Here is an 8660-nt window from a genome sequence, read left to right on the forward strand (position 1 = left end):
CTATATCAGGGTCCCTTCAGCAGAATCTTGCTGGCATGTATATTAGTATCTGGGTTTGGTGGCTGATGATGGGATGGATTCCCGGATGGGGTAGTCTCTGGATAGTCCATCCTTTCATCTTAGCTCTAAATTTTGTTTCTGTACCTATATCCTTTCATGGGTATTTTGTTCCTTATTCTGTCTTTGCTTTCTACTCTTTCATTTTTCAATTACTCTGAAATCAACTTTAATCGCCACCAAGTGTTCCCTGAATGTGAATTAAGGTTGGATGCATTTTAGGCAAAAATAATGTTTTTGCAGGTCAAAGTTTATCACTAGATAAATTTATCAAAATCTAAGAAGAGGTTCCACATGATGCAGCCATCATTTTAGCCCCAACATATCAACTAGCATGAATGCACACTATTCACCATATTACTACTCTAACTCTCTCTCTGAAACCCTTTCTCCTTGCCCAACTTACCCATTAAGAGGTTATGTACATTTTCATTTTTATAAACATTGCAACTCTAACTCTAACCCTAACCCTAACCTTATATCACATATGTTTGTTCTTACACATTGCTCCTGTATCACTGCAGTGAAATGGCATCTCCAGAATAATTTCTTCATCTCCCAAGTGTTTTCTATGCCTTGTTTCCCCATCTCCCATAATGTGGAAGCCCGTACTCCTGTACTAGAGTGGTTTGTTCATCAATATCATTGTTCTCATTTGCTTTCCATGGTTTCCTGGCTGTTCTGTGTTCTAAATGAGAAGTTGACAAATGCAGCCTCCACATGGGTTCATAAGGTTTTGTTGTAACAAGGTGTGTCTTTTAACATTTTATTATATATTGCTTCTTTCATTCATAAAATAAAGAAGGTAAATGCAGCAGAGACCCTTTGCCTTCACAGATCAAATACCTATATTTTTCTACAAAATGATAATAGTGTGCTTGAAGGCTTCATTTCCTGATTCCCATTTCTTTCCCACCCTCTTCCTCTCTTTCTTCCTTTCTTTCCTTCTTTCTTTCAGTCCTTCTTATTCCTTCATTTAAGGAGTTGAGGAAAATAATTGTATGGTGAAAATACAGTAGAAGATTAATTTATGTTAATTTCCTACAATGTACATTGGTCATATTGACCTGTATTCCTCATCCTACCTCCTCAGCCATCTGTCCCTATGTACTTATGTCCCCAATTTTTGTCCACTTATTTGTTTATTCTAAATCTATTGAGTCTAATACATGTGAGCTGCATTCTTCTGCTTTTAGATTATCCATTATAGTATTGTTGATAAACAAAACTCTAAAGGCCAGACTTAAAAAGAAAAGACTTTCTATCCTGCCAGATGTATCTTCAGGAAGAGATGGTCATCCATGCCCACTTCCCCCTCCTGGAATTTTGACTTGTTTGGTTTTTGTTTATGTTTTGTGAATCTTAAAACCACTGCTATGAATAAGTATTGCAACCATTACAGGTTATTGTCAGTGTTCTTGGTAACCTTCCATAGCCTGAAGGTAAGACCATATGGATGAATCATAGCACATGAAGAAATCAAACTGGTACTGACATGTCATTCAAACTAGCTACATTTGATGGTGCTGGGGATGCTGTGAATGCTAACTACTATGGTATCAATCTTACCCAGCTGTGAACATTGAAATCTATAGTAACAACTGTCTAGATAGATATGTCACTTAGGCAACAATGGCATGGATAGTTTTAGACATCCAACCATTTTTTATTGACTTTAACCCACACTACAAGAAACAAATCATACTAGAACCAATAATCTGAGGCTAAATATGTTATACTCACTACGTAAATACTTACTATTATGAAGTTAAACAATATAGTTTTAAACAGACACTTAATGGTTTATCATAGATGAGTATGAGTATGAGTATGAGTATGAGTATGAGTATCATTCATTCCTCTCCAAAATGGTTCTTTTTGCAGTAGATAGTGATTAACACAGAGATGCATAACTGATAAATATAACATAGTGAGGTTAAGAGCATTCAGCACTCTCAGCAGTAAGTGATATATATCTATCACAATTCCACTTCCTAGACTGAGTGAAAGAAGTGGGAGTGGACTTACAGTAAAGGCCATAGGTGGGGGACAAAATGACAAAGAAAGGTCATTTCAGGGGGAGTTATTTTTTTTATTTTAAGCATATGAATATTTGCATGCATGTATGTGTATATATATCACTTGTTTGCCTGGTGCCTATGAATGCCAGAAACAGGATTTGAACACCCTAGAGTGGATTCATGCAATTGTGATTGAATAATACAGTTCTTAAAATTGAACCAAGGTTCTCTGCAAAGTAACAGGTTCTATTAATTGTTGAGCTATCTTTCTAACAGGAAATAATAAGACTAAAGTACTCATTGAGTCCTTTAAAAAATATTATCATAAGGTCCCAATGGTGTGAGTAACTTAGTTACCACTCAGGCCCAAATTAAAGGATTTGAGTTTGAACACCCCAGCATCTAGCCTATTGTACTGGCTAGGTTTGTGTCAACTTGACACAGGCTGGAGTTATCACAGAGAAAGGAGCTTCAGGCAAGGAAATGCTTCCATGAGATCCAGCTGTAAGGCATTTTGTCAATTAGTGATCAAGGGTATGAGGGTCAATTGTGGGTGTTGCCATCCCTAGGCTGGTTATCTTGGGTTCTATAAGAAAGCAAGCTGAACAAGCCAGAGGAAGCAAGCCAGTAAGTAACATCACTCCATGGCCTCTGCATCAGCTCCTGCTTCCTGACCTCCTTGAGTTCCAGTTCTGACTTCCTTTGGTGATGAACAGCAGTATGGAAGTGCAAGCTGAATAAACCCTTTTCTCCCCATCTTGCTTCTTGGTCATGATGTTTGTGCAGGAATAGAAACCCTGACTAAGACACCTATCTTGAACTGCTAAACTTATGAAGGAGCCAATCCTGCAAATCCAATCTTGCATAATCTCCATGACACAGGACAACAACAGTATATCTCATAGGAATACCAGTGAAGATTCACTATTGATAGTGTAGCAAAAGTTAGAGACCTAGAACCAGAACAATGACTCATAGCAAAATACAACTGCAGGAAAACCCACTGGGGCAAAAGACTTGCAACACACTCCAGCTTGGATAGGAAGATTCATTTTTACATGTTTGGTTCTTTTTGTTGCTTGTTTGTTTTTGTTTGAAGAGGATGGATGGCAGATATGGAAAGAAGGAGAGATGATGCAAAATTCACACACATACACACACACACACACACACACACACAAATAAAACAATAAAAGGTGAAAAATAAAATAAAATTATATATAAATGCAAACTTTCCATTTTCTGTACAAAAATAATTTTATAATAATATATATTACAGTTACCAATATAGGGTATTTATCAGAATATCTGTACCTGTTTTGTACTATTTCATATTACTGTTTTATATGAGTACAGACACAAAAACACACACAAATTCACATGCCACATAGACATATACATAGAATGTTATATATACCATCCATTTGTCACTTTACAGTTCATCATATTAGAAAGTATTTTTTAAACCTATCTCATGACTTCCTTTACAGATGAAATTACTTGTTTTGGAGACAGTCTTCCATTTCTCAATCAATATGCAATAATTTTCAGGTTCAATATAACTTTCCAGTTTCATAAAAAAATCTAGAGATTCTACCTCATACCAGTCAAAATATCTAAGATCAAAATCTCAAGTGACAGCAAATGCTGGTAAGGATATGGAGAAAGAGGAACACTCCTCCATTGCTGGTAGAATTGCAAGCTGGAACAAACACTGTGGAAATCAATCTGGCAGTTCCTCAGAAAAATAGAAATAGTTCTAACTGAGGACCCAGCTATACCACTCCTGGGCATATAGTGAAAGGATGTTCCAACATATAACAAGGACACATGCTCCACTATGTTCATAGCAGCCTTATTTATAATAGCCAGAAGCAAGAAACTACCCAGATGTCCTTCACCTGAGGAATAGAGACAGAAAATATGCTACATTTACACAATGCAGTACTCAGCTATTAAAAATGATGATTTCATGAAATTTGCATGCAAATGGATGGAACTTGAAAATACCGTCCTGAGTGAGTATAACAAGAACACACATGGTATTCATTCACTGGTAAGTGGATGTTTATTAGCCAAAAAGGAGCTTGGAATTCACATACCATATGAAACTCAAGAAGAAAGAAGACCACAACAAAGTGTAGATGCTACAGACCTGCTCAGTAGGGGGAAGAAAATAATCTCTGGAAGTAGGTGAGAGAGGGATTTGCGAGAGAGAGGAGAGGGAGGGAAAAGTGGAGCCAGTTCAAATATGGGAGGAGATAGGGGAGAAGTACAGAGGGTCAGGAATTTGAAAGAAGTTGTATAGCAATGGGGGAATGGGTAACTGGGGGGTAATCTCTTGAAAATCTCAGATGCCAGGGAACCACAAGTTTCCCAGGATCCAACAGAGAGGACTTTAGCTGAAATACCCAACAAAGGGGAGATAGAACCTGTGGAGACCATTTCCAGTGGATAGGCGTGTTCCCGGTTGAGGAATAGAGCCACCTACCCAAAAAAATATTACTTCAAAATATTTTTACTTCAAAATATATAATAATACTTCAAAAAATATTAATGCAGAATTCCTCCTGTCAAAAAGAAATGCAGGACAAATAGTGGAGCATAAACAGAAGGAAAGCCCATCCAGAGACTGTATCATCTAGGAATCCATCCCATCTGCTAACACCAAACTCAGAAACTATTGCTGATGCCAAGAAGTGCTTACTGACAGGAGTATGGCATAGCTGTCCCATGAGAAACTCTGTCAGAGTTGGATCAGTACAGATGCAGATGTATACAGCCAAACACTGAACTGAGTGTGGGGTTCCCAATGGAGAAGTTAGGGCAAAGATTGTAGGAGCTGAAGGGGTTTGCAATCTCATAGGAAGTACAACAATGTCAATCAACTTGACCCCCTCAAAGTTCCCAGAAACTAAACCACCAACCAGAGTCCACATGGAGTACCCATGGCTTCAGCTGGATATGTAGCTGCCTTATCTTGCATCACTGGAAGGAAGCCCCTTGGTCCAGTTGAAGCTTAATGATCCAGGATAGAGGAATGCCAGGCCACTGAGCCAGGAGTGCATGGGAGTGTGGGGAGCACTATCATATAGGCAGGGGCAGGGAAGGAGTGGATGGGAGCTTGTGGAGGGGAAACTGAGAAGGGGGATAACATCTGAAATGTAAAGAAATATAATAACCAATGAAAATGAAAAAAAGGAAGCAAGCCATATCTTTGCATAGATTAATGTCATAATCTATGACTTGCAGTAGCATTATCTTTCTGTACTACTACTATTAGAAGTAGTACAGAAAGATAAGGTCTACTTCCTCTAATAACTAGTAAACTAAGTTTCTTCAATTCTTTCATATTGTTCTTATTTTCTTCCTTCCTTTCTTACTGTAAGTGGAATCATAGGATAACCCAGGTCCTGAGTAAATGACAGCAAGTTACCACATAAATTAATAAATTACCGCATAATTAGCAGTAGATAATTCTGGGTATATATACACACACATAAATTTAAATAGTTATCATTTGAGAGATGATATTTCAGAAAATGATTTATTGCATATCCTAGGTTTCAAACATATTGGGAGAATTTTTATTTTGGGTTTGAAAAATAACAATTTGTTAAACTTTTGCCTTTCTTTTCCATTCATCCAATAGTTTTTTTTTTTTAAATCTTAGGAATAAAACAGTTCAAAAATAACAATCCAGTGTTTGAAATTCTACTCAAATATATAATATATAGTGTTATATTTTGCACTTTTTAAACTTACTAATCACTTAATAAGATTAAGATATCCCTATTGATTTTCTTATTTTATAATTATTTTTCTCCTGCGATGATGATGATTTGTATTGGCTTTCCCTCTATGTTTCTCATTCTCAGTGCCAGAATTTATTGAGGTCTAATTATTGCCTTGGTAGTCTTGTTTCTCAGAGAAAACATTGCTGAGTTTGGTACTGAAAACAAATAAGCAACAAATCCACAGAAATTATAAAGTTGTAGAACAATGTGTGCATAGCTAAGGATTGATTTTGTTTTCCTTGTACATGTCTCTGTAGGAAATACATAGAGATTCTCTGTAGCAGGCTCAATTAATAACATCTCATTCTCGTGTTGTACTTGGGAATTTTTTTCTTAGTTACAAAGTGAGAAAAGATAGTTTGAGGATGGAGTAAAAAAAACTGTTCAAAACAATAATATTTTAATATAATACTCTGCAGGCAGAGGGGTGAAATTACTAGATGGCTCTGGTTCTTGAGAGGACAAATGTTCCTGACAGTAGAGCATGACACTGTCCTCTGTCACTCATCAAAGCTAAGTCTGGGTAAAATAACATTGATTATTCCTTTTTTGTTTGTTTTTGTTTTTGGAGGTGTAAGTGAATTTTTATTGGAAAGGAAGTTGTCAATTTAAAGAGCAGCAAATGAAGAATGCATAAGGAAAGTCCCTGTTGTCACAGACAGATGTAACCTCCAGAATATGTGACACAGGAGATATTTCAATCTGTGACCCCAAGCCCAGATGCATTAAGCATGTTTCCATTCAATGTAACACTTCTGAATTCCTAGTAAAAGGAATTTGTAATAAAGTTGCTTCTGAATGGAAGCCCCCAAGAAGGTTCAGAAAAGGAATGTAGAAATCAAGAAGTTATTATTACAATTACTTTAAATTGTAATGCACTACATTTTCCATATTTTCACAGTAATACAAAACACTGTAACTTGCAGAACTGGTTCAGAGTATTTAAATACCAAATGTGCTGTCACTCCTCTAAGCAAGTGTCTGGAAGTTACTCGTGTTTATATGAAATGAAGCTATTGATACTTTTCTACGGCAGTAATTGCACACCAGGAAGTCAGAGACACACACAAACCAAGGGATGGAGTTTCCCCAAAGCTGCAGTGTGGGAAGACTATAAAGAATTGATCCCATACACATGAATGGGCTTCCTTACTAGAGGAAATCCAAGTGGAATAAGGAATGGAGATGTAGAAAGGTTTTCTTGATGGGAAGGGGGTTGGTACTGTGGATGTCTTTAGTTCTCGGCCCCCTCTGCTGCATCACATTCTTCTGCACTGTCTGATGTACATGTTAAGTTTTCACTAAGCAATTGCATGAAGAGAGTGCTGTCTTTGTAGGAGTCTTCCTTCAGTGTATCAAGCTCTGCAATGGCCTCATCAAAAGCCATTTTAGCCAGTGTGCAGGCAAGCTCTGGATTATTAAGCATCTCATAGTAAAATACAGAAAATTTAAGAGCCAGCCCCAGATGGATTGGATGCGTAGGCTGCATCTCTTTCTTGCTTATATCAAATGCCTCTTGGTAGGCTCCTTGGGAATTTTCTATCATTTGTTTTCGATCGCTCCAAGCCACTTCAGCAAGATACCAGAAATAATCTCCCTTCAGACCTTACTCTCTGGATTAGTTGCATTGGCTATTAAATACTTATCGAACATGCTGCAGATGAACCTTAGCTCCGACTTCAGATAGTCCTTGATCAGGTGCAACAACTTCTTCTTCTTCTTCTTCTTCTTCTTCTTCTTCTTCTTCTTCTTCTTCTTCTTCTTCTTCTTCTTCTTCTTCTTCTTCTTCTTCTTCTTCTTCTTCNTCTTCTTCTTCTTCTTCTTCTTCTTCTTCTTCTTCTTCTTCTTCTTCTTCTTCTTCTTCTTCTTCTTCTTCTTCTTCTTCTTCTTCTTCCTCATAGATTTTATTGTCTTTTCTTTTTTTACTTTTTTTTAATCAGATATTTTCTTCATTTACATTTCAAATGCTATCCCCAAAGACCCAAAACCCTCATCTTCTGCTCAGTACTGGAGCTCAGCCTCCAGGGGGACCTGTGGCCCCCGACCACGTTCTTGTAGGCCACCAACAGCAGGTTGCTCTCCTCTTTGGACAACTTGGCGCCCTGCTCAGTCAAGGCTTTCATGCAGGTGGCCATGTCATCATAGAGCTCGGCCTGCTTGGCCAGCTTAGCCTTCTGGATCAGCTCGGTCTTCTCCATGCTGAGCAAGGCCTAGCGCCAAGCCGGATCTAGAGTCCTCCTTCTAGTCTCCGTGGCCATGAAGAGAGTCCAATTTTGATTATTCTTATAAAAGTAGCTTTTTAGTTTGGAATGAAGAAAGTAACAAAATATACATCAGGCTTCTGGTAAGTAAGATTTCATGTTCATCTTACATGTATTTACAGATAAGGGAGTCAGACACTATATTTAATACAAAGAATTTGTCTTAGGGTTTCTAATGCTGTGAAGAGACACCATAACCACAGCATCTCTTAAAAAGAAAATATTTAATTTGGCTGGCTTACAGTTCAGAGGTGGAGGCCATTATCCCCTTGGTGCGGAGCACTACAGCACTTAGGCAGGGTGCTAGAGAGGTATCTGAGAGTTCTATATCTGGATCTGCAGCCAGCAGAAAGAGACAATGAGTTACATTAAGCATGACTTGAACTTTTGAGACCACAAAGCCTGCCCTAGTGACCCATTTCCTTCAAGGCCATACCTCCCAATAAAGCCTGTTCCTATGTGCCTATAGGACTATTTTCATTCAAACTAACATGAAATTCAAATTAAATAATCTGAGTCAAAAG

General features: G+C 37.7%; 1 pseudogene; it reads right to left on the reverse strand.

Annotated features, from left to right (window-relative positions):
* Nucleotides 1-7109: 7109 nt before the first annotated feature.
* On the reverse strand, nucleotides 7110-8073 carry LOC110320555 (annotated as a pseudogene).
* Nucleotides 8074-8660: the final 587 nt, after the last annotated feature.

This window comes from Mus pahari, chromosome 4, assembly GCF_900095145.1.
Source record: "Mus pahari chromosome 4, PAHARI_EIJ_v1.1, whole genome shotgun sequence".
Taxonomy (NCBI): Eukaryota; Metazoa; Chordata; class Mammalia; order Rodentia; family Muridae; genus Mus; species Mus pahari.